We start from the raw sequence: 27046 nt of genomic DNA, 5'->3' as shown, positions 1-27046 counted from the left end.
TGGAACACAGCCAGGGCCCCGATGTTCGACGTTAGCGGTTCTAGGGCCCCTGTGTTATTACGAACGGCAGATCTGGTTGCACTGAATGCTTCGAACAGCTGACCAAACTCTGCATATTTCATTCTACGGGACTGGAAGGAGGTCAAAGTACTTGTCACGGTCGGTTAGAAGGGACTTCTCATGCGGCACTCACGTTCGCCTCTCCTAGTGTGACCAAGGTCCAGGTGAGCGTTCACCAACACCAATGCCATGGACTCTCCACCTGTGGGCCGGAGCACCCTCCCAACGGTCCCTAATGTGGACGGACATAGGAAGTTCGTTTGGACCACAATTAAGGATACTGCAGCACCTTTCGGACAGAATGCCGAGCAAAGCAGGCCACATGACGTGGAAGAGAACGAGGGTACGACACCATCACTCAAACACAAGACAGATACGTAAACTTTTGTCATTGGATTTTCCATGAATGGGATCATATCATTTTACTTCTCTCTGACTCTTGCTTTCCCTTAAATATATCACAAAAATGCCTTCGAATCAACCAGCATGCTTTTACCCACTCTTTTTAGCAGCTGATATTCCATAGTACGGATGTGCCAGGTTTTACTCAATCATTTCCTGAAGAAATGGACATGTATTTTATTTCCAGGGTTTTATTTATTTGCTACTGAAGATCATTCAGTAACAAACATCTTTTGGTACTGGGGCCTTTTTTTTTCCTATAGGGTAGATTCTTGGGAGTGGGAGTGCAGCGCTGAAGACTATTTATGGAATGTTATATAGTTATCTTATGGAATGGATTCCAAGATCAAGGTGTAGAACTGTATGTGTAGGACGTGCTTGTTTCGGGATTGAGTATCTCAGGAAGAACATACCTGAAACAGGTGTCCTCACTGGAGGGTAACTAGGCTACAATGGATGGGGGCGCGGGGGGCGCCACTTACTTTTTCACCGTCCCTCTTTTTGGGTGCCATTTGAATGTTTTATCACGTGCATATACCACTCATTCAAAAATAAATAAAAATTCTTTTTCAGGCTGTCTTCTAAAGTGGTTGCGATGATTCACACGTTCTCCAGCAGCCTGGGAGAGTACTTAGCTGAGCTCATTAATGCCCTCTATTTTTCTCCTTCAAGGCTGCCCTCCTCTGCACACCCCCCCCCCCCATTTTTTTGACCCAGTAGGAGCTGAAACATGTCAGATTTTACCTTCCTGTGATTCACAGTTCCTCCTGTTCTACAGCCCTTGGGCAGACAGAAAGCAGACTCCCCGAGATGCTCATTTTGACAAGTCAACATGGACAGCCCCTCCCAACAGCCTAAGAGAGAAGCCCGAGCCAGGATGGGAGCCAGATCCTCAGGGGCCCGAGGGCACCCACGGCTCTCTCTCTTCAGATGCCTGCAGGCCACACTGTTTTAAACTCATGCTGACTGAGGGGCACCTGGGTGGCTCAGTCGATTAAGTGTCTGCCTTTGGCTCAGGTTATGATCCCAGGGCCCTGGAATTGAGCCCCACATTGGGCTCCCTGATCAGGGGAGAGCCTGCTTCTCCCTCTCCCTCTGCTGCTCCCCCTCTGTTCTCTGTCAAATAAATAAAATCTTTAAAAAAAAAATTTGCTGAAAAGAGAAATTAAAACAAACAAAAAACTCATGCTGACTGAGCTGCCCCCTCCTAGCTGAGTGGCCCAAATACCAAATGAGTCCCCTAAATGCCCAAAGTCTCTCAGAGAGGGCCAAGGAGGCTGGCAGCAGCTGCCGCTGCCCAAGGGACCCGCGCTCTTAAGAACAAGGCCAGAGACAAGAAACAGGAGGGAACAGGGGACAAAGAACACAAAAGAATCAAGCTCATACAAATGAGAGGCCTTCTCATTCACTTTCTATGGGCCAGGCATCCTCGATGGCTGGCCCCCAACCAAAGGCCTCGCCAGCCAATGCTTTTAAGCCCCACTGTGACTCTCGAGACAGGAAACCCAAGCTGACCTCGCAAGGAGAGCAGGCCCCGCTTAGGGCAGCAGCTCCGACAGCAGCACCTGTGGCTCCATGGCTGGCAGAAGCACCAGGCTAATCTGCAGAGGGGAGGGGACTGGAGGAGAAAGCAGCTCTGGGGAAGGTAGGGGATGGGAGAGCACGAAAAAACATCTCAAAATAGGCAGCGGGTCCACTCCATGCAAGTGGTGGGTTCAGGTCCTGTGCTCCTGTTCTGCAGCCTGCACTCGGGCCTGAGTTGAGCGTGGTGCAGGGGAGGGCCCAGCCTTTGCCTGAGCGGTTCCCTCCACCTGGGACACTCTTGCCCTTGATCCTTCCAGACCCAGCTCAGCAAGCATGTGTTCGTGTGGGTGCTATCTAGACTGGCCTCGTTGAGTGAGGAAAATGGGAGACAACCTGAGTGGCCACCAGCAGGGATGAGTTGATGAAGTACGATGCAGACGCACAATGGAATCTTAGGTCTCTCCCTCCCTTGTCCTCCACGGCAAGTTCATTGGCAGGTTCTGTTGCCACTATCTCCAAAATATACCCTGAATCCATTTCTTTTCTCCTCTTTCCTAGGCCAGGCTACCACTCTCACTTTTCACCTGGACAATGCCATCAGATTCGCTGCTGGTGTCCCAGGGCCCAATCTTGCCTTCCTAGATTCTCGTCTCCACACACAGCCAGAGCAATCAAATCAAACAGAGATCATAGATTGCTTACCTGCTTAAACATCCCTCAAACTTCATCGCCTTTCATTTTGCCCATTGCTCAAATGCTCGCAGCACACTGGCCTCCTTTCCCTTCCAAGCTTATCCCTACCCCAGGGCCTTTGCACATTTTGCTCTAGCTATTCTCAAGGCTGGCTTCTTTCTGCCAGTCAGGTCTCCCTGTGACTGTGTACAGGAGTGAGTAGGCATGAAATCTAACTATATGCAATGACATGGACATCTCATGGACCTAATGTGGACTAGAAAGGCCAGACACAAAGGAGCATTTACCTAAGTTCAAAGTCAGGGGTGAGACGTCAAGAATGTGGTTTGACTTGGAAGGAAGGAGTGACTGGGAGAGAACAGGAAAGGGACTTCTGGAGGATAGAAATATTGTTTGTTTGTTTTTTTTAAAGATTTTATTTATTTATTTGACACAGAGAGAGAGACAGCCAACGAGAGAGGGAACATAAGCAGGGGCAGTGGGAGAGGAAGAGGAGGCTCCCAGCGGAGCAGGGAGCCTGATGTGGGGCTTGATCCCAAGACCCTGGGTTCATGCCCTAGGCCGAAGGCAGATGCTTAACGACTGAGCCACCCAGGCGCCCCTAGAAATATTGTTTTTAGAGCTGGTTACATGAGTGTGTTCAGTTTGTAAAAGTTCACCCAGCTACACATTTTCAGCAGGTGCTCTTGCTTTATATATATATATATATATATATATATATATATATATATATATATATATATATATATATATATATATCTGTATCTATATCTTTACCTATATAGATACAGATAAAGTTTAATAAAAATGTTCAAAGAATTAAAACATTTTGGCTGTATAATCTTTGCAAATCATAATCCTTCTTATGATTTGGGAATTTCCCACCCAGAAGTCTTAGCAGAAGGCTGGGCCTACCTCCCATACCAAATATCAAATATGACAAAAGGACTGGCTCTTACAGCCTCCCCTGCAGCTAGGCCACGGGTGCGGGATCTGTGTTCTGCTCAGCAGATGCACCCTCCTTCCATGGCTTAAATCAGCCTGGAGAACCAGGGCTTATCTATCTTGTTGTTGGAGCCCAGAGCTGCAGCTTGGCATGAGAGGAGCTCACGGAGGCTTGAGGAGCATGACCCCCCACACACACCCATTTCCTCCCCCAGCACAACAGTACAAGAGCGGACCATTCTGTACTTGGGAGCCCATTCATTCTTTCAAGAGATGTTTACTGAGTGCCAGTTGATTTAGTGCCAGGCACTGTTCCAGGCACTAGGGATTCAGATGAACAGAACCCTGGAGCTGGCGATTCTAGTGGGGAAGGTGAACAATAAAGTAAGTAAAAGATGGGTTAGAAAAGTGGTACAGAGAAAAACAGAAAAGAGGAGGCAACATATGAACAAAGGCTTTTAGGATGTTAGGGAGGATGTGGGTAGGAGAGGAGAGCTTTCCTGGTAGCAGGAAGAGCCCATGCAAGGACCCTGAGGCAGGCACATACCTGGGTGTCTGTGGAGCACTGAGGAGGCCCAGGCGCCTGGAGCAGGGCAAGTGAGAGAACAGAAGGAAGAGGTGAAGCCACAGGTAATGGGGGCAGATTGTGCAGGGCCTGGTTGGCCACGGTGAGGACCGTGGCTTTCACTCTGGGTAAGATGGAGCCACATGGGAGGGATCTCAGCAGAGAACGGAGGGATCTGATTGGGTGATAACAGAGTTCCTCTGGCAGCTATCCAACTCCCTCTCCTGCCCAAGATGGAAACCAATCCCAAGGAGAAGGAGAAGTTTGGTCATTTGTGTGGCAAATGTCTGTGAGAAATAAACAAGCAAAAAGCTCTCCACCCACTTCCTCCAACCCATCAAGGCCTCGTATGGGCCAGCATGGCTTTGCAACACTATGAATAAGCCACATCACATTATAGGAAACCAGACCCTCCTCCTCTGGTCACTGGGAGAATCCCAAAAGCAGATGGAGAAGCAGTAAGGCCGTGTGGCCAGGAGAGAGCCATCATCAAGTCCCAGCTCTGCCTCTTAGAACCTCTGTGCCCCATGACTCCTCACCAGACCTTTCTGAGTCCCAGGCTTCCTTATCAGTACAGTGGGGAGTGGAGAGCGGGAGTAATTTCTACCCTCAATGGGGCTGTTGGGAGGATTAAATGAGCTAACAGTTATCAAGTGATTGGCAAAGAGCCTGGCACAGAGGGAGGCCTAAAAGATGTTAGCAGAGCTGTCACGGTAACTGAAATCCGGAACGAAGCCTGAGGGTACCCCCTGGACAAACTGGACTCTTGACGACAGTAAACACTGGGCTGAGATGCAGGGTCCTCCTGAGGAGCGAGGCCTTCAGAATGGAAGTTTCTTTCTCCCTCTGCCTATTCTCCGGGGAATAACTGCCCAGAACAAGCATCACCCAAGCTATCCATGCCCGCTTCTCTGTGCCCCAGGAGCAGAAGCCCCAGCAGAAGAGACCCTGACCGGGATCCACCTCTCTCAAGGAAATGTGAGTCAATGGAGATGCATAAATGACAGCATAGCCGGTGGTCTAGGGCAGTTTCTTGCTTCTCCAGTCAGAACAGCAGTTGGCCCCCGTCTGTTCCATGCAAGGAGGGCCAGGGCTCTGGGGGCCTCAGGTCCACATCCGTAACAAAGGGAAAACAGTCACTATTCAGGCTTGTTCACATTCATTCAGCACATACTTACTAAGCTACTCGGCGCCAGATGCTGTTCTAGACGCTGAGAGGATAGCAAGTAATAAAACAAAGATCCCTGCCCTCACAGCTCACATGCTAAGGAGAATGGTGCAAAAAGCAAACAGACGTAAAAGGTCAGATGATAAGTGTTATGAAGAAAAATACAGCAGGGGACAGAAGGCGATGACAGGGAGGGCCAATTTAGACAGGGTGCGCAGGAAGGCCTGCCTGAGGCAGTGTCTCAGCCATTCAAGCAGAGACCTGAATAAAGTAATGAGATTATATGTGCATGCATATTTATATATATATAATTCTGGATACGTCTGTCTGTATATAAAATATACACACACACAGAGCCGAGAACACAGTGCCTGCTATGGAAACCTAAAGTGATCTGGTTTGGTAATTAAGAGTGTTCTTGGGCTTAAGACGCCTGCCTTCGGCTCCGGTCATGATCCCAGGGTCCTGGGATCAGCCCTGCATCAGGCTCCCTGCTCAGCGGGAAGCCTGTTTCTCCCTCTCCCACTCCCCCTGCTTGTGTTCCCTCTCTTGTTGTGTCTCTGTCAAATAAATAAAATCTTAAAGAGCGTTCTTGGACTAACTGGGACTGGCATCTTTATAAAACCTACACTCTTCCCTCAGATTCCAACATGAGAATTACTACTAAAAGGTGTTCCCTGGGGCGCCTGGGTGGCTCCGTTGGTTAAGCGTCTGCCTTCAGCTCAGGTCGTGATCTCGGGGTCCTGGGATTAAGCCCCACGTCGGGCTCCCTGCTCAGCGAGGAGTCTGCTTCTTCCTCTCACTCTGTCTCTCCCCCAGCTTGTGCACTCTCTTTCTCTCTCTCTTTCAAATAAATAAATAAAATCTTAAAAGATTCAATGAGATGGCACAGGTAAGGGACTTAGAATAATGCTGGCACTCACTGTTTGATAAACTACTCTTGTTATTATATTTGATAAATGGGAGACATCGTTTAAAAGCTTTGTATGTAAAAGTGCTTAGTAGTATGCCTATTATAAAGTAGCTATTGTTTTTATTATATTACTATTATAATTTCCTTCATTTCCTCAGCAAGATTCAGTAAAGTGTGTATCTGGTGGAAGGGGTTACACCCTTAACAAAATGGATGTAGTTCCCTCCTTTAGGGAGCTGGTACCATCAAGAGGATGACAGGCCTCAAATACACCAGCTGAAGAGTTCAGGAAAGAAGGGTGGTACGCAGTCGGGGCAGGCCCCTTGCAGTGATGTTTAGAGATCTGAAAGAAGAGTCACCTTTGGCAGGACAGAACTGGGTGGGGTGGGGGTGGGGTAAGAGGGAGACCGGGAGAAGAGGAAGCACTCTGGGGCCAGGGAACAAATGCCCTGCATCACAGGAACTAGAAGCAGGCCAGGTGGCTGGAAGGCAGATGCAGAGGTACCCAAAGGATGAAGCTAGGGCCAGGTGGCAGGCAGGGGCTGTGGCAAGCCGGGCCTGGGGGGCTGGCCTTTCCATAGGCTGCTGCTTTGGAAACGTGGACACTGCAGGGGACACCCCTCATTCTCTAGTGGCCCAGGAGTGAAATGAAGTTTTAGTGTCCCTACGGTAAAAAAGTAAGCCCAATCACTGTCCTTAGGGTTTGCTTAGACTCCCAGCTCAGAGGTCCTGGGAAGAGGACACAGTTGGTACCCAGGAGAGGAGGACAGAGTAAACAATGACCTCATCCCTGCCTACAGCTGATCAGCCCAGGGAGAGCACCTGGCCTCAGCTGGACCTGTCTTGGGAACCCCTTCCTGGTCCTGATTAATGAGCCAAAGGGAGGTATCTTCTCTTCCTTGGGTTGTGGTGGGCTTGGGCTAAGAGAACACGGGGCTGTTCTCTTTCGGAGTGTGTCCTGCAAGATGTACAACTCGGTCAGTGGATGGCCAATTTCCCACCCAGTGGAAGGAAAGGCAGAGAGAGACAGAGACACACACTAATATAAGAGAATGAATAAAGCAGACATGGGCGGGGGGGAAGCCATGAGGAAAGAATCCTGATAGTGGCATTCTGTTCTGGTTCCCATCCGCAGGCCAGCTGCTTCCCAGCAGCCATCCTGACTGTGATCCCACCCTGGCCAGTGATTGGTTCAGGGAGGTCACATGACCCATGCGAGTCCAGCTGGAGAGCAGCTCTGACACCTTCCACTACAGTTGAGGGGCAGATACCTCCCCTCTTCCTCAAGCCAGGAACAGAGTCTTAAACCTGGACCAGTGGTGACGGCTAGTCTGCAACCTCCAGGGCAGCCAGGTTTGAGGATGACCTGATTATCAGAGGGAAGAATGGATGGACGGAAAGAAAGTGGGTCACTGGTGATGGCCCTGAGCTCCAGGCCCAACCAGCCCAGAAGCTGACCCCACCTCTGGGCTTTCCAGTTGTGTGAGACAATCCTTTCGCCTAGGGCCTATGGTGTTTCTGTTACTTGCAACCAAGTAACTGACGAGTACACAGTCCTTCCTGAGGCTTTGCTTTTGGTTTTCTGAACCATCCAGCACCCTCTGGTTAAATCCCCCTTTTTCACCTGAAGCCCTCAGGTGCTCTAAGAGCAGTCTAGCAATTTGGCCAAGGACTTAACTTGCCCCTGCCACAGTTTCCCCAGCTGTTAAATGGGGATAATAATGATAAACACTTCATTGGGTTGTTAAGAGGATTAAAATAATTTAAAGAATACCTCGCACATTGTAAATTCTCAACACATCAGCAATTATTCTTCTAAAGCACTGAAGGGTAACTGAAAGGTCTCAATCTCAGTAAGCAATTAGCTACACCCCTCCCCCATCTTGTTTGCTGTTTCTTTGTTCAGGTCAGCCAAGTCCTTTCTTCGCAAACAGTCCCAAAGAACAGCCAGCCCAGTTTCTGTCAGGAGGGTGGCAAATCTAGCCTCAGTGGGGGATCGGAATGAAAGAGATTTGACTCAACTTCTCCGGGTAGCTGGGTGGTGGAGGAAGCCCTCATGAGCTCATTTCTCCATCAAATACAAGCTGGGGTCTAAAGTTTCAAAACACAGGCTGGGGCATGTTGGCAAAGTCCCACAGGAGGACAAAGAAAAGAGAGTAAGAGCCTGGATGGAAGAGAAGCCACAACACGGCAGGTTCCACAATGAACTCTGTTGGGAGGAGGCTCCCGGGCTGGCTTCCAGCCACATCCGCTCTCTGCACAGCTATGAGGCTGCAGGAAGAAGGGACCCCACCACGTCTGTATTTACAGCTGGGAACTGGCACGGGCACGGGAAACTCGGAAATAAACTCAGGCAGGAAGTAAGAACTGGAAGATGCTTCCATAGCAACGCCCATCTGGAGCTCCCTGCCCACAGCTGGAAACATTCAGAAGCGAGGCTTATCTAGAGATGTCCACCGAATTCACTTTTTCCGTTTGTACCAGGAATATGTTACTTCGACCTCACTTCCTTGGGGAGCCTCTGGGAAGCCCCTGTTCTATGGCTCAAATAAATCCCATCCTTCTGAACATTTAGAACACAGGACCTGTCTGTGTGCCTGTGTGTGTTTCTTGTGTCTTCTCTCCTCTCTCTCTGGAGAGGTGGACTGTGTCAGCCTTGCGCACTGGTACCTGGCCCAGAACAGGTCCTCAATCCGTGTTTACCGAATAAATCAATCAACTGTTTTGTTCTCCATTTTGTTGCGATTCATTACACGTAAGCCCCCATATGTACACGGCAGTGAACTGAGATGCGTGACACCTCCTGACAGACTTACTACTGTTATGCTCGTTTTAAAAATGAGGCTCCTTCTTGAGGTCAGAGTCACAAAAGAACTGGAGTTCTTTCATCTCAAGAGAAGGATAGGAGACAGAGTGAATACCTAGAGCAGGGCTGGGCAGGTGGAGGGATGGCTAATTAGTAACGGGCTTTGATACTAACAACTTTTTGAGTAGAAATTTTGCAGAGCTGGAGTATACCTCATCAAGGAAGTTTGGAACATAGCTTCTTAGGACACAAACATTAAACAGATGGCTGTATTCTGGGAGAATTCTACCCAACCTCCCCAGAAACCACAGCTCACATGATTCCTTACATTTTTTATTTATTTTTATTTATTTATTTTTAAAAAGATTTTATTTATTTGTCAGAGAGAGAGAGAGCACACACAAGCAGGGGGAGGGGCAGGTATACAGAGAAGCAGGCTCCCCACTGAGCAGGGAGCCCAACATGGGGCTCAACCCCAGGACCCCGGGATCATCACCTGAGCTGAAGGCAGACGCTTAACCAACTGAGCCACCCAGGTGTCCTTTATTTTTTTAAAGATTTATTTTATTTGGGGGGGGAGGAACAGAGAGAGGAGGAGAGAGAATCTCAAGCAGACTCCCTGTTCAGTGCAGAGCCCAACTTGGGGCTTGATCCTAGGACCCTGAGCTAAGATCATGACCTGAGCCAAAACCAAGAGCTGGCCACCTTAACCGAAAGAGTCACCCAGGTGACCTGTGATTCTGTACTTTTGAACATATTTTTTCTATTTATGAAAGTGGTATATGCATACACACACACACACACACATTTGGAAAGTCACTTAACCTTTTTTTAAAAAGATTTTATCTATTTGAGAAAGAGAGGGAGCAAGAGGAGAGCACAGGCAGTGGGGAGGGGCAGAAGGAGAGGGAGAATGCATATATATTACATAAAAACATATATGCATATAAAAAAACTTGGGGGGGGCACCTGGATGGCTCACCAGTTAAACGCCTGCCTTTGGCTCAGGTCATGATCCCAGGGTCCTGGGATCGAGTCCTGCATAGGGCTCTCTGCTCAGTGGGGGGTCTGCTTCTCCCTCTCTCTGTGCCTCCTCCCCTCTGCTCATGCTCTGTTTCTCTCTTTCAAATAAACGAATAAAATATTTTTTAAAAACCCTGGAAAATAAAGAAATGTGCAAAGAAGAATATAAAGTTACCCATGATCTCCCCACCAAAGGATAACCACTGTAAAGATGTTGGTTTATTTTCTTCCAGTTTTTTTTTTCTAGTGTGAGCAGTGTGTGTATAGAGAAGTAGGGAGAGAAATTTTTCCCCTTTAAAGTCTCCCACCCATGCTTTTCTATGAGATTTTAAACATCAAGTGAAAAGTAGTATTTTAAAATGGCAAATTAAGCTTCTTTCCCCAAACTACAGACTTGGGGAGGAAGGAGACTTTGCTGTTTCTCTCTTCCAATTTCTGCTTCCACCTGAACCCTACTACAGTCCAGCAGTTCTCAATCCTGACTGTGCCCAACCATAACAGTAACTGCCATGGTCAGGATTAAATGAGCAACTACTACAGAACGGGCCATTTAAAACATCTGACAATGTTCTCTAATTTAATCCTTATAATCCTATGAGGCAGGTATCATCATTTTTACAGATGAGGAAACTGAGACCAAGAAGGTTAAGTGACTTGGGCGCCTGGGTGCTCAGTCGGTTAAGCATCTGCCTTCGGCTCAGGTAGTGATCCTGGGGTCCTGGGATGGAGCCCCATGTTGGGTGCCCTAGTCAGTGGGGAGTCTGTTCCTCCCTCTCCCTTTGCCCTTCCCCACCACCTGTGCTCTCTCTCAAATAAATAGATAAAATGTTTTAAAAAGGTTAAGTGACTTTCCCAAGGTCGCTTGGCTGTTAAGTGGTGGTGTTGAGATTTGAACCCAGGCCATGTGACTCCGTTGTGCCCCTTTCCCTGGTCTACACTGCTCAAGACCTTGGCAACAATGACACCAACTGTGAGCTTCAGGGCAAGGTTCCCAATGTCCCTATTGCCAAGTGTGTCATCATGATTATTCATACTTCTCTCCAGACGAATTTTGTTTCCTAAAGGAAATGAGAAATTGCTGAAATTCAGCAGAAGTGAGACAGCCGGAAACTATAGCTGACCACATCCACATGTAGGTCTCCTGTGGGGCTGCCTAAGAAACATTCTTAAATGATGACCTTTCTTGAGGGTCCAGGGTCAGCTCCTTGGCCGTTTATCCTCCACTAACTGAGACCCCACCCGGCACCAGCTGGGATGGGAAGGCCCCTCCTTAACTTCCCTGCAGCCAGTGGGACACAGAACAAACTGAGCTGGAAAACTCAACAGCCCGCCACCTACTTACGAGTCAGTCTGGAGAAGGGGCTGGGGGCAAAGCCTGTCTGGCAGGGTTGGCCAAGGCCTGATCTTACGTGTTCAGAGGACTAGGCGGGCTAGGATCAATATCCAGTCACCGCCGGGGCTCAGCCAGTTCTGTTTTTGCCACCAGCACACAGATCCCTGGACAAGAGCAGCTCTCGAGACTCCCTCCGCCCCATGACACAACCACACCCACCCCCAAGGCCGGGGGCGGGGGGAGGGGGGTTCCCAGGAGTTAAGGCACTAGGGAGTTTGTGGGAAGAGAAAACCTCCATTTCAGAAAAAGGATGCTGAATGCCAGGGTCAGATGAGAAATGACTGCTTTGGGCCTGAAAGCCACTACCCTTCCAGACGCTGAGCCCAAAGGGTCTCCCCACAAACAGGCTCCAGGCAGAGGAAGGGCTGCAAGACTGTTGTTGAGCCAGTGGGCCCTCCAACTGCCCATGCACAGCAGGAGTTAAGTAGCTTTTTACCACCCTTCAATTTTAGGCCGTGTGTGCGTGTGCGTGTGTGTGTGTGTGTGTGTGTGTGCACGCACGTGTGTGTGCATGTACTGGGCACTGAGTGGGGCTGGGTTTGTTAACATTCTAAAAAAAGGTCGAGGGAAGGGTACAGTGAACTCCCATATCCTCCAACGCCGATTCAATAATTACCAAGATCCTGCCCCCCAAATTTCATCTATTCCTTATCTATTGCTCCCCTCCCTTCCTTCTTGTTGAAGTAAAGTAACTCCCAGACATATGTTATTTTACATGTTTCAGTTTATAGCTCTGAAAAACATGGACATTTTCATATGTGTCCATAACATCAGGCTGGTTTCACTGCTGATCAAGAGAACAAGGAATTTTTTTTCTCCAGGAAATAAGACTCTCAAAGAGAAGTGTTGACAAAGGAGCAGGGAAATGGGTAATCTCGTCTTCTACTGATGGAGTAATGGCTTTCTGGAGGGCCGCCTGACAATACAAACCCAAAAAGGTTTAACAACCTGTGTGTACCTTCTGACTCAGCTTTTCCATTCGTGCATTCATCAAGAAAATATTTGCTGATGTCTACCATGTACCTGGCAGTGTCCCGAGCACTTGGCTCCCTGGTTCAGATGTAGGAATGGAGGCACAGAGAGGTCAAGGTGTTTGCCCAGGGTTACACTGCTCTGATGTGCCAGAGCTGCTACCCGAACCCAAACCACCTAGGTTTAAGCGGTAAACCCAGGTCCTGGCAAAGTAGCATCTCGGGCCTTCCACCGGGGAGGCCACTGTTGTAGGTTCCACAGAGCACTCGCTATTCATCCTGGTGAATGCTGGTCATGTGCGGTCTGCCCAAGACCCCATGTATGAGGTGGGGATGATCACAGCAGTCCCATTTTTCAGATTAGAAAACTAAAGTACAGAAGTTGAAGACACCCACTGCAGATTGCATATGTGCTAGTAGATATGTGTTGTGAGCCCAGCATCTCTTCCTTATCATTCAGGAGGTTCCCTCTCTACCCTGTTGTCATGCTGCTCCACCATCCTGGCAAGGCTATGGCTCTGGGTTTATCCTTCATCCCACCTTCATATGCCACTTTGGGGGATGGGCAGAGGCCCTGCTGCTACAGACCGAATGTGTGTGCCCCCCACACAATTTGCTGAATCCTAATCTCCATGGTGATCGTATGAAGAAGCAAGACCTTCATTCATGCCCTTATAAAGAAGGTTCCAGAGAGCTTCCTTGACATTTCTGCCTTATGTGAGGGCAGAGCGAAAAGATGGTCATCTATGAACCAGGAAGCTGGCCCTGAGCAGATGACAGATCTCCCGACACCCTGATTCTGGACTCCCGAGATTCCAGAAGAGTGAGAAAGAAATTTCTAGGTTTATAAGCTACCCAATCTATGGTATTTTTGTTCTAGCGACGGAATGGACTGAGACACCCGATGAGAGTCTTCCCTAGGGCTTGTATAAAGATGTAGAAGACAAGAAATTCTCTTTCCCCGGGGTTTATAAATCAGGAAGGATTTGCACCTTAACCCTGCCTGTCTGGACAGTGAAGCCAAGTGGAGCAAGGGAGAAAAACAGAACCCCAGTGACATGTTTGAGCCCCTTACTTGGGTTGGGTCTGAAGCTCCTCTCCTCCAGGCTTCCCAGTGACATAAGACCAATTGATCTTATATCCCAAGGAGCCTTGATTACTCGGCATGCGCTGTCCCACCGCCCACTTCTGTTCATCCTGGGGTCCACCTTCCTCATGCCATTTCCCTTGTACCTGGTAGAAGTCCTTTCAAAGACCAGCACAATCGCTGAGCGTGATTCTCTACACACTCTTTTCTCTCCTCTCCAGCCCACTCCCCCTGCCTGTGTCCGAGCAGGATCTCTGTCCTCCGCGTTCCCACAGCACTTGGTGCTCGCCACTCATCACCCTGCATTATGGCTGTCTGGGTGTCCCCTGCCAGAGAGGCAGTACCGGACAAGGGTTAAGACTGCAGGCTCCGCAGGAGGAAAGATGTGGATTCAAATTCCTGCTCTGCCACTACGAACTCTACAGAGAGCGAGGCAAGCCATCTTTTTCTCTCTCTGCTCCTTGATTTTGTTCATCTAGAGAGGGGGGTAGTAATAGTACCCACAGGAAGCAGACCCTGGCTGTGTGGCTTATGGTCACTCCCGACCCTTGTCTCTTGCTGCCTCTTACTACAGAGACATCTGCTTTTCCAGCCTCCCCTGTAACCAGGGGCAATCACTGGCTCCTTTATGGCCAATGAGAGAGAAAGAGAGGTCTGCTGGGGTTAGGAATGTTTATGAGAACATGTTCCCTTTGGAAAGGAAAGACACAGGAAGAGAAAGCCTTTTCCCCTGCCACTCTCCCCTGCTTGGGATGCTGTGTGTAAGGATGTGATCATCAGGCTGGGGCAGCCACCCTACAACCGCACAATGACCAACATCGGGATGAAATGGACGCACACGAGGACCGTGAAATAGAGTTTAGAAAGCACCCAGTTCTCAAAGGTGTCACTGAGCCTCTGCACTGGCCACGGAGCTTGTCTCTTTCACACTCTGAAGTGAGAGAATTCATCGTCTCCATCGCTTAGCCAAGCATCACCCGGCATCTTGGTACCTGCGGCCCAACGTGTCCCAACCGGCAGATCGCCTCGTAGAGTAAGGGTTCAGTGCCATCACGTGCGCAAAGAGCAGAGGAGGAGGGGCGGGGAGGCCAACGGCTCAGCAACCTACCAAGGGAGCTGCAGCCTTTCCATGGCCAAGCGCTGAGAGTAAAGCCCCGCTTGGACCTGTTTCTCCTACTGTCACATGTCCCAGCTGCTAGGATCCAAACGCACCCGCACCATGTTTGCCACATCTATCCCCGTACCACCTGTACTATTACTTACTCTGCATTTGTCTTTAACTGCATTCACTTTTATTTTGGCTTACATACCAACGTTAGCCTCACCCAAAGCAGAAATAGCCAAGGAACACTGGGTTTGATGTGCCATTGAAATTCTTTTCCTGTTACGCATTAAAAGTACAACTATTAAAATGTTTAAAGTACTTATTCATACACCACCTCAAATTATCTAGTGGAATAATCTGACCTTGGGAAACCTGTCCCTATGGCAATAAGACATCATTCCTAGTCAGCATGCTCTTCCTACCCCCTTACTTTCCACGTTCTCTCTTCATTTACGTTCTAGAAACACAAAAGCTCAATTGCCAGCTCTAAATAACCCTTCCAGAGGCTGAAATCTCTCCCAAACTCCCTCATCAGGGTGCTTCTTCCACGGAACACATCCGCGGTTTATACTTGCTTCCTACCTTGTCTTCTGGGACAGGTTAATAGTAATAGCAATAAAGCCGACATGCACTGGGTGAGGACTTCTCTGTGCCAGGTGCCACTTTTAAGGATTTTACATAGATTAACATGATCTTCATGATCTTCAAATGGCACCATGTGAAGCAGGCACTATCACCCCCATTTCAAAGATAAGAAAACTGAGGCTCAGAAGGAATTCATTCCCTTGCTCAAGGTCCCACCATTCGGACATGATACAGTCAGGCCCCGATGCAAGTGACAGACTCTGGGGCCTGCCCTCCTGACCTCCTCCCTACTCTGCTGTCCCCACAACAGCCAGCACTGACCAAGTTTTATGCGGACGGAATACTGTCGTGAGCGAGTCTGAGGAACTCACCTCAAGTCAAGTAGTTGGGAACACCTGGGACCCAGGTCTGCCAACTTCTTGCTCGCTCTCATCCTGTACAACAGACCACGGAGCCAGCATACATTTCAACCTTAATGGAACCTTCCTCTACTCCTGGAGGTCATGGTGCACCTCCACTTCCTGGCTTCCTCCTGTCCCCTTTGAGTTCATATTACTCAACTCTGAGGGGCCAACTCTCCTCTGAAAGGAGGAATAAAGTTCCTGATACAACCAAACAAAGCCTCCTGTCACCATCCCTCATGCCACAGAGGGGCTGCCTGACCCAACAGTAGTTTTCTAACACCAACCCATTCATAACATTATTCTGCGGAAGGTTTCTCCTCACCTGGTTGCTGGGCCCCAGGCCCACAATCTTAATTGACTGTCATCATGACAGCCAATGCTTATGGGGCTTACCATGAGTGTTGGGCCATGTGCTAACGTGTGCTAAATGTTTCACAAGTAATGACTCACTGAATGCTTGCAACCTCCTTATGAGGAGGGCACTAACATTATCCCTATTTTAGGGTAAGGAAATGCAGCTGCATAGAGGCTAAAGCCAGTGGCCTAAGGCCAATGAGCTGGGAGTGGTGGTTCCAGAGGCCCTGCCTTACCCACCTGGTGACACTGCCTCCCACAACATAATCTCTCCCGTGTATTGTGCACTCACAGGGTACCAAATTCTGGAGTAAACACATAAGATGACCTCATTGAATTACCACCACTCCCATACACATATACCTCAGCGAGGGAGGTATTTTAAAAACAAAGCGCCTGAAGCTCAGAGAGGTGAAGTCACCTGCCCAAGGTCACACAGCTATAGTACCAAGTGGAGCAGGACACAGTTACCTACAGTATGACTATAAGCCATTAGCTGTGAGGCTCCATAGCTTGAAACCCAAACTCGTACCCAAATCTCCCTGTTCGCAGCAAGTCCCTAAGAGAAATCAATCTCTAGCTCCAAGGAAACGGGGTGGCCCGTCATCTCTGTAACAGACTATCAGCGTGCAGGACAGAGCTCAGCAGCCGCACTCCTCCTGCTAACTGCTGCTCTGCAGCTCTAGGAGACCTTCTCAGCAATGAACCCACTGAGCTCATGTGCAGGGGGTGCTCTAGGAGCCAGGCCAAGTCTCTCCAGGGCAACAGTAACTGCCCAGAGAGGCTGCTCTCTCCCTTGCTCTGCTGTTAGGTTTTTCTCTATGGCCTTTGCTCTGGGGGTGCGAGGAGGTGTTTATTCCCTGAAGGTCTGCCATTGAGACTCTTTGCCTTCCCGCCCTAGTAGGGCCTTCCTCTAGTCTCCTGATGTGTTCACAGGGTGTGTTAAGAGCAAGGACTCCAAAGACAGCCCAGGTTCAAATCCCAGCTTTGCCATTTGGGATCTCAGATAAGTTATCTCCCTTCTCCGTTCCTCATCTGGAAAATGGGATAATGTTAGTACCAACATCTTAAGATTGTTAGAGGAATTAAAAACACTTAGAATAGGGCCTGGCACTCAGAGCTACATAAATGTTTGTTACTGTTTGCGTGAGTGACCCAATAAAACACACGCCCACCCCTTCAGTGGGCAGAGATGTCCACTGGGCCTCTAAGACCTTGTGATCACCCACCAGCTACACACCAAGGGAAAGCAGACTCTCTCAAAGGACCCACTGGCTTGCCAGTGGCAAAGGGCATGTGAGCCTACATTTGGCACAGGGTTCTTGGTTCCTGCTGGACCAGCCGTTGAGACAGCAGTAATTCTAGTCCACTTGCAATAATTTGGCTTGTTTGGCTGTTTGTATGTTTATTCTTCGTTCCCGCCCCCAGACAGAACAGAAAGTGCCATGAAGGCAAGGCTAGTGTCCCAGACCCCACAGGACTTGGCAGGAGATGGAATTCAATAAATGTTCCCTTCATGGCCAAGGTCTTGTGTGAAGAGAATCCCTCCACCCCCTGATTGTCTCAATTGGCTGCTTTCCCCTTACATGCCATGCCCAAGGCAGTGCCTGCCACACAAGAGGCCCCCAAAGAGATATCCAGTGACTGAATATGGTTCTTGGATCCACTTAACAGAGCACCTACCACCTGCCAGGCCTAAGAGACCAAAAAGAGATGCCTCTATCCCTGCCCCCAGGCATCCGGTGATCTAGTCCATCTGGTCACAGGGATCAAGATGTGGTATAAAATGACTCAGAAACACCCCAGGGTGGTTCAGCAGCCAGCAGATGGGAGGGGTGAGGGGAGGGACAGAAACAGAAGCTGACACCGCTCCAGAAGTCTGCAGAGCATACACCAGAGAATGTGCCTCCCTGACCCTGCCATACAGAACCTAAGTAAACATAGGAGCTCCACTCGTGCAAACAGACAACACCGGGCCCAACAAAAAGGCCAGGTGGGTGGTCCACATGGTCGTCCTTCTAAGCAACATCAACAAACTCAGCAGTGAACCCCATATCCTCTCTTCCGGAAGGCTGGCTCAGTAAGGCCCTCGCACCCCCACTGGGTGGGTGGAAACCCAAGGCCCAGTCTGGATGTGCTGTGCCAACAAGCAACGATGTACCGAGTGAAATGCATCCTGACTAGGAAGGCCTGGTGTGGATCCTGACCCCACCCAGAACTAAAGCAGCCGTGACCTCCGCCGCAGGGTCTGCACATCTGTAGGCACAGCTGAGCTTCTTTAGGCCACTGGTTCTCACTGTGGGGTGATTTGCCAACCCTACCCCAGAGAACATTTGCAGACAGTTTTGGTCATGACTGGGGGTGGGGAGCTGCGAAATGCCCCACGATGCACAGGACAGCCCTCACAACAAAGAATGATCCCACCCACAAGGTCAACGCCGTTGAGGTTGAGAAACCCTGGGTCTAGGCTCTCAAACTGTAAAACACAGTGAATCACCGAGGGATTTGGTGAAAATGCAGACTAGATTCAGTGAGGGGGGGCCCAAGATTCTGCGGTCTGAGAAGCAGTCCAGGTTGGAACTGGTCCGGGGGGGCAGTGGCATCCGGCAGCATCCATATCCCCGGGAGCTCCTTGGAAATGCAGACCCTCAGCTCTTCCCCAGACCCGATGAATCAGAATCTGCATTTTCACAAGATTCCCAGGTGATTCTCAGGTACATTCAGTGAATGGAAATTAAGGAGCTCTGAAAAAAATCTCCATTCCTGGGTCTTAGGCCCTTTGGCAGGAGCAGTCACCTCTGTGGGGGTGCCACACAGTTCCTGATGGCTGGCGACAGATATCCTGTCAACTCTCAGCTTCTTGGCATCAAATAACCTGTCCCCGCCCCCAGGAGCAGAGCTGCTCTGGCACCCGAGGCCTGGCTGTCTGCCAGACGCCAAGATCCTGGGCAAGAGTCTGGCTGAGGTGTGGAGAAACAGCAGTCAAATCCAAGCATCTTAATTGTTAACAAAAGATGAGAGGAAAGAGGACTTCATCTCACAGTGACTTAAAAATTGGAAGCTGATGATAATGATAGCCAACCTTTCCTGTGTGCACTATTCTGAGCATGGGAACTACTGTCCCTATTCTACAGATAAGAAAGCAAAGGCAAGGCACAGGTAAGTTATTTGCCCAAGGTCACATGGGCGGGGAAGTGGTGAAGTCAGAGCTGACACCCAAGTCCAGGCTCCCACCTGCTGCTCTATTCCACCAAGCCCTGGTGTTTTAATAGCTTACTTACCTTTGGCACAAAGGAAAGAGCTCATTAATCCCCCACACCACCAAGAAACAGACTCCATTTGGCTGGACTGTTTTCTGGCACTTCTCCAGGGCAGCTAGCTTTCGGCTGTCCTACTTTGGAGAAGAAAGTAGGCTTCAGGCACAGAGCATCAGAGCACAGCTGGGCCACCGTTGGGACAAAAATGTGAACCACATTCTTGTCTGAGAAATCAGAGAACCTAGCTGTGGGGTGAAGGGTCTCTTCCTCGTGGACTGGAGTTCCTGGGTAAGGGTCTTCAGAAGGTTCAAGTGAGGCAGGTGCCAGACCTCTCTGGTCCCCTCACACCTCTTCCCAGATGCCAAAGTCAGCCCCCCAACAGCCCTTTTCTCCAAACGATCCCAGGGATAGAACAAAGTGGAGGCTTCAGGGAGCAAATCCCTCCCATCACATTCTGAACCTTGTTCATCCAGCTCAAGCCGTGCCAGCCTCCTCACTGTTCCTCCAACTTGCCAAACCGGTTCCTACCTCAGGGCCTTTGCACCTGCAGTCCTCTCTGCCAGGAACCTTCTTTTTTCAACTCTTTGTACGGCTGGCCCCTTTTCATCCTTCAAGTCTCAGATCAAATGTCACTTCCTCAGACAAGCCCTTCCTGACCCCACTTAGGTATCCCTCTCACCAACTGCTCATATCACACAGTATCCTGTCTTAGTTAAGTGCCTGGCACAGAGCAAAAGCCCTCTAAATATTTGTTGAATGAACACATGGATCTTTATTCCTACTCAGGATAATGAAATGATGATTATCTTCTTAAGGGTTCACCAGAACAAGAGGCTCTACTTTGCTAGTTGTAAACTCTATTTGTGGATACAAGACCAGCCACATTCCACAGAAACTAAAGAATAATAAAAACAACAAAACGATTAAAATAATATTAATGCAGTTAACATTTAATGCACATTTACTATATGCCAGGGACCGTACAAGGTGTTTTACTAGTTCAAAGCTCATGAATAAGCCTGTGATAAACTTGTTCTTCATTTTACAGAGACAGACACCAAGGCTTGAAAAAGCTATGTCATTTGCCTAAGTTCACAACTTAAGGATCATAAGGATCAAATACAGCGCAGGGCCCTTAACCACTGCCCAGCCCCCACCCCACACAGCTTTTGACAGTGTTCCCTGAGACTGGAATGACAGGGCATCTGGGAAAGTGACTTGTTGTTCTCAGGAGATTCAGCCCAGCTGTGTCTTTCTCCCACAAAGAACACACAGTTGCTCACAACTCCCAAAATTCCAACTCTAGGGGCGCTTGAGTGGCTCAGTCAGTTAAGTATCTGCCTTCAGCTTGGGTCATGATCCCTGGGGTCCTGGGACTGAGCTCCCTGCTCAGCAGGGAGTCTGCTTCTGCCTCTGATCCTTCCCCATCTCGTGCTCTTTTTCTGAAATAAATAAATAAAATCTTAAAAAAAAAACCCTCCACCTCTAGAATCATATCTGTACTAAGCAAACTTATTGATCAGAGTTGGATATAAAATTTTATGGTTTTTTAAAAAAGATTTTATTTATTTATTTGACAGAGAGAGAGAGAGAGAGCACACACAGGGGGAGGCGCAGAGGGAGAAGGAGAAGCAGGCTCACCACTAAGCAGGGAGCCTGATACAGGGCTCGATCCCGGGACCCCAAGATCATGACCTGAGCAGAAGACAGACGCTTAACTGACTGAGCCACCCAGGCGCCCCAAATTTTATGGGTTTTTAAAAAAGATTTTATTTATTTATTTGAAAGAACGAGAGCATGAATGGGGCAGAGTGTGGGTAACAGAGGTAGAGGGACAAGCAGACTCTCTGTTGAGCAGGGAGCCCAATGCGGGGTTCAATCCCAGGACCCTGAGATCATGACCTGAGCCAAAGGCAGATGCTTAACCGACTGAGCCATGCAGGTGCCCCCAAATTTTGTTTTATATGTAAAACATAAAATCATTGCTGGGCAGCTGTTTTTAGCTGAAGTTACTGGTTGAACTGGGCTTCACTTCCCCTGGAATTGAGCTCAGGACTTGACATACCTGAATCCAAGACTCAATTACTCTTCATGTTCGAAACTACCACATAAGACCTGATAACACTAGATAACTTTTATGCATGTGCCTGTGTGCCAGACACTTTACAATTCCAACTCATTTAACCCTCACAACCACCTCATGGGGTAGGTCCTATTATTATCCCCACTTCACAGATGAGAACACTGAGGTCCCAAGAGGGAGCAGTCCCTTGCCTAAGATCACCCAGCAGGTAAGTAGCAGAACCAGATTTGAATCTCAGCCCCTGGCTCGGGTTTGCTTTCAATCACTGCCCTCCACTGACTCTGTAACCGAGTTGACATCTGCCCAGAGGATATTGCACGTAAGTTCTGTTTAGCTTTCACGGTACCACAAGAGTCACTCATTCACTCATTCATTCAGACACGTTTTTAAAACCTATTGCACGGTCAGGATTGGCCTAAGGGAAGTGGATGCAAAGGCTCCCACCTTCCAAACATTTGGCTTAGGTGAACTAATAACTGAAAAGACAATTTCATAACATCATAATCTTAGAGGCTCAAAGCTTTCCCACTAAGATCAGGAACAACGCAAGGATGTCCCTTCTCACCACTACTTTTCTTTTTTTTTTTCTTTTTTTTTTTTTAAAGATTTTATTTATTTATTTGACAGAGATAGAGACAGCCAGCGAGAGAGGGAACACAAGCAGGGGGAGTGGGAGAGGAAGAAGCAGGCTCATAGCGGAGGAGCCTGATGTGGGGCCCGATCCCACAACGCTGGGATCACACCCTGAGCCGAAGGCAGACGCTCAACCACTGTGCCACCCAGGCGCCCCTCACCACTACTTTTCAACATCATGCTGGAAGCCCTAGCTAATGCAATAAGACAAGAAAAGGAAATAAAAGGTAAACAAATTAGAAAGGAAGAAATAAAACTGTCTTTGTTCATAAATGACATGATCACATGTGTAGAAAATCCTAAAAATCAAATAAAAACAAAGAAAACACAAAGCTCCTGAGAATGAGTGATTATAGCAAGGTTGTAGGATACAAGGTTAATATACAAAATCAACTGCTGTCCTATATACCAGCAGTGAAAAAAGTGGAATTTGAAATTAAAAAAAAAAAAAATAAAAAAATAAAAAAAATAAAAACTCAGTATCATGTACATTAGCATCCCCCAAAATGAAATATTTAGGTATAAAGCTAACAAAATATGTACAAGAGCCATATGAGGAAAATTCTGATGAAAGACATCAAAGAAATAAATAAATGGAGAGATATTCTATGTTCATAAACAGTAACACTCAATGTTGTCAAGTTTTCTGGTCTTTCTAACCTGGCAAGGTGACATGTGCCTATAGTCTCAGCTACTTGGGAGGCTGAGGCATGAGGATGCCCATCAGGTGTCAGCACTAAGTTCAGCATCAATATACTAACCTCCCGAGAGTGGGGGGGAACACCAGGTTACCTAAGGAGGGGTGAACTGGCCCAGGTCAGAAATGAAGCTGGTCAAAACTTCTGCGCTGATCAGTAGTGGGATTGTGACTATGAATAGCCAGTACACTTCAGCCTGGGTACATAGTGGAACCCCATTTCAAAAAAAAAAAAAAAAAAAAGAAAGAAAGAAAGAAAGAAAAAGATACCAGTTCTTTCCAACTTAATCTGTAGATTCAATGTACTCCCAGCAATTCTGAATAGACAAAATGATTCTGAAGTTTATATGGAGAGGGGTGCCTGGGTGGCTCAGCTGGTTGAGTTCCACTCTTGATTTTGGCTAAGGTCATGAGATCAAGCTGTCTGGCTCTGCACTCAGTGGGGAGTCTGCTTGAGAGTCTGTCTCTCCTTCTGCCACTCCCCCCTCTAAATAAGTAAATCTTAAAAAAAAAAAGTTTATATGGAGAGCCAAAGACCCAGAATAGCCCACCCAATACCGGAGGAGAGGAACAAAGTCAGAGGATTGATACTACCCAACTTCAAGACTTATTACAAAGCCACAGTCATTAAGAAAGGGCTGTATTGGTGAAAGAATAGACAAATATATGAATGGAACCGAAGAGACAGCCCAGAAACAGACCCACATAAGTACAGTCAACTGATCTTTGACAAAGGAGCAAAGACAATACAATGGAGCAAAGATAATCTTTCCAACGAATGATGCTGGAACTGAACATCCACATGCAAAACAATGAATCTAGACACAGACTTTACACCTTTCACAAAAGCTAACTCAAATGGATCACAGACCTAAAGGTAAAACAAAAAATTATAGAACTCCTAAAAGATAACACAGGAGAAAACCTACGTACCCTTGGTACCCTTGATTACTATAATCATTTTTTAGATGTAACACCAAAGACATAACATATGAAAAAAAGAGCTGATAAGCTGGACTTCATTAAAATTTAAAACTTCTCTGTTAAAGACAATGTCAAAAGAATGAGAAGAAAAGCCACAGACTGTGAGAAAATACTTGCAAAAGGTTTCAAAATGGGCCAAAGATCTTAATACACACTTCACTAAAGAAGACCTAAAGATAACAAATAAGCTTATGAAAAGATATTCCACATTATATGTCATCAGGGAAATGCAAATTAGTCTAAAACAAGAGGGGTGCCTGGCTGGCTCAGTTGGTACAGCATGTGACTCTTGATATCAGGGTCATGAGTTCAGCCCCACGATGGGTACAGAGTTTACTTAAAAACAAACAAAAACCACAATAAGATACCACCACACACCCGTTAGAATGGTCGAATCCAGAACACTGACACCAAATGCTGGTGAGGATGTGGAAAAACAGGAACTCCCATTCATTGCAGGTGGTAATGCAAAATGGTACAGCCACTCTGGAAGACAATTTGGCGCTTTCTTACAAAAGCAAACATACTCTTACCATTTAATCCACTAATCATGCTCTTTGGTATTTACCCAAAGGAGTTGAAAACTTCTCTTCACACAAAAACCTGCACACAGATGTTTACAGCAACTTTATTCATAATTGCCAAAACTTGGAAGTAACCAAGACGTCCTCCGTAGATGAATGGATAAAGTGTGGCATATCCAAACAATGCAATATTCTTCAAGCCATATAAGGACATGGAGAAACCTTAAGTATATTTACTAAGTGAAATAAGCCCATTGAGAAGGCCACATACTGTATCATTCCAATCATATAACATTGTGGGAAAGGCAAAACTATGGATACAGTAAAAAGATTGATGATTGCTAGGAGTTAGAGGGAGAGAAGGACGAACTGATGGAGCACACAGGATTTTTAGGGCAGTGAAACTACTCTTTATGACACTACAACTGTAGATATGTGTCATTACACATTTGTCCAAACTCATAGAATGTACACGAAGAGTGTGAGAACTATGTAAACTATGAACTCTGGGTGACAACGATGGGTCAGTGGAGGTTTGTCAATTGTAATAAATGTACTACTCTGGTGGGTGATGTTGATGACGGGGGAAGCTGTGCATCAGTGGGGTAGGGGGTACTCTCCATTTTGCTCTGAGTCTGAAAGTGCTCTAAAAAGTAAAGTCAAAAAGAAAATCAGGCTACCAAAATAAGCCATCAATGAAAAGGTTCATGTTATTCTGAGATACCACATTATCCATAATTTTAAAAATTGAACATTATGAAAAATCAGGGTTTGTTTCTCTTTTAATTAAGACTTGATTTTTCACACATCTGTAATGAGCCTGATGCAGACCCATCTCTTGGGGCTGCTGAGAGGGTTAAATGAGTTAACCCAAGTACCTGCAATGCATGGCACCTGGTGAACGCACAATAAATGTTACCTATTATTATCTCCAGCACCCTGGACAGTACCCCGACACACAGTAGGCATTCCCTGGCCCAAGGGGCCCCAGCCATCTGCAGAGAGAGGCCCAACACAAGGGAGGAGGAGACCTGGAAGGCCTCTAAGAGCCAATGGGATTGTCCTCTAGGCAATCAGACAACAAGGTAAATAAGATCTGCCTAGAAAAAACCGGTTCTGCAGCCTTTCTCCGGCTGCTCTAGGCCCTCTTCCCAGAGCCTGCCTCTCAACTTTGATCTAGGAGGTATAATTGTTTCCCTGATTAGACAGATACAACTCAAGAGGCTTTAGAACTGTGTCCCTCACAAGCTTTCCTCCAGCACCTCAGGTCGGAGGCCAGCAGTTTTGCCACATTCCAGGGGTCACTCTCTGCAAACTGACCCCAACATGGACATGTGTAATATGTTGGAAGGAGTGATGGATAGACTGGTAAATGGATTCATGTGCTTGCAAATATTTACTGGGCACCCCTGTGATTATGTATTTCTCTTCTACAGGAGAGACAATTAGGAAAATTCTAGATTTCCCAGACTTCCTTGCACTTCACTGCGGTCACATGGCTTTATATGGTCAATGACATACAAAGGGGAGTCTAGTGGAATTACCAGTACTGACTAAACAGACAATCCTCTGCTCCAGGTATGTGTAGGAAGGTGTTTTCCGGAAGAGGTGGTGTTCCTGGTAACAAAGGGCACTGTTCCCCTGGAATGATGGTGGCACTGCCATTGTGGCCATCAAGTTCCCCACAGTAATGCAGGGACTTCCTGAGGGAAAGCAGAGAGTGTGCAATAACAGTACCAATAATAGCTGGCAGCCACTCCTGTCACCGCTTGCTACACACTATTTTAAGTGCAACACAAATGTTATCTCATTTCCTCCTCAGCACCGGACCAAGAGGCAGGTATTTATTATTTCCATTTATAGATGGAAAAAGTCCGGGACAGAGGGGATAAGTTACTTGCCCAGTGCAGACAGTAACTGGCAGAAGGGTTATCAGTACCCAAGTGATGAGGCTCTGAATCAAAAGTCTTCACTGTGAGCTATGCTAACGAAGTATGAGCCCGAACCAGGCCTGTGAAAATAAATGGAAGCCATCACCACCACGCACTGGGCACTTACTATGTGGTTACCTTGGAACTGAGCGCAGCGTGGGGTTACGCTTCAAAATCCCCGTGGCAGGCACTGTGACTGTGTCTACTGAAAAGAGCAGTGATGGACTTGCCCTGTGTCACATGGTTGGTAAGGACCATGAAGTCCGGAGGTACAGGCCTGCAAATCCCTAGATACTAGATCACACCTCCTGGGAAGAGCTCACAAGAGAAATTTTCTTTCATTATTAACTACAGTCAATAACCTGCTCTCAAGGACATTCTTGGCCTCTCCTTCGCCACACGTGGTAAAGGCCACATGCACTTGGCCACACAGAAAAGCAGGGCATGGAAGGAAACAGAGCAGAACTCCACACCCAGGTGCTCCTAGAATCAAGGCCATGGTCCCTCCCTTGGCCTTCAGGCCCTGGCAGCCAGAACAGGCTCCTCCTCCTTTACTTTAGCCTCACAGGCCCTCTCTCGACCCCGGAGGAAGCAACGCTCCTCAGGACCTCCACACATGCTGTTCAAGCTATTTTCTCTGCCTGGAATGCTCTTCCTCAATACACACCTTTCTCTTTCCCCTAATTAACTCCTACCCATCCTTCAGTGTTCAACCGCTGGGCTGGATAAAGAGAGATTTCAAAAAAAAAGCAAAGTGTAGGATAGGGTGTATGCTACATTTTGCATAAGGAAGGGAAGATAAAAATAGATATATGCATTTGCTTAAAAAAACTTTAGAAGGATATGTAAAAAACTAATACAAATGGTTGCTTAAGGGGTGGAGGAACAAGGCAGGCAGGAAAGGGAGCAGCAGAGAAAGACCTGTCAATGTATAGGTCT

The 27046-nt window shown here is 47.7% G+C and overlaps 1 protein-coding gene and 1 pseudogene across 6 annotated transcripts in view; one reads left to right on the top strand and one right to left on the bottom strand.

Moving 5' to 3' along the window:
• SIPA1L3 (signal induced proliferation associated 1 like 3) overlaps positions 1-27046 on the bottom strand; it is a 225285-nt gene that overhangs the window by 147861 nt on the left and 50378 nt on the right. The gene's annotated exons all lie outside the window — the stretch shown is intronic.
• On the top strand, positions 22631-22872 carry LOC148108262 (signal recognition particle RNA; annotated as a pseudogene).

This window comes from Ursus americanus, chromosome 21 (genome assembly GCF_024610735.1).
Source record: "Ursus americanus isolate L20-20 chromosome 21, mUrsAme1.1.p, whole genome shotgun sequence".
NCBI classification, from domain to species: Eukaryota; Metazoa; Chordata; class Mammalia; order Carnivora; family Ursidae; genus Ursus; species Ursus americanus.
This window is presented reverse-complemented; position numbering and strand designations above follow the sequence as displayed.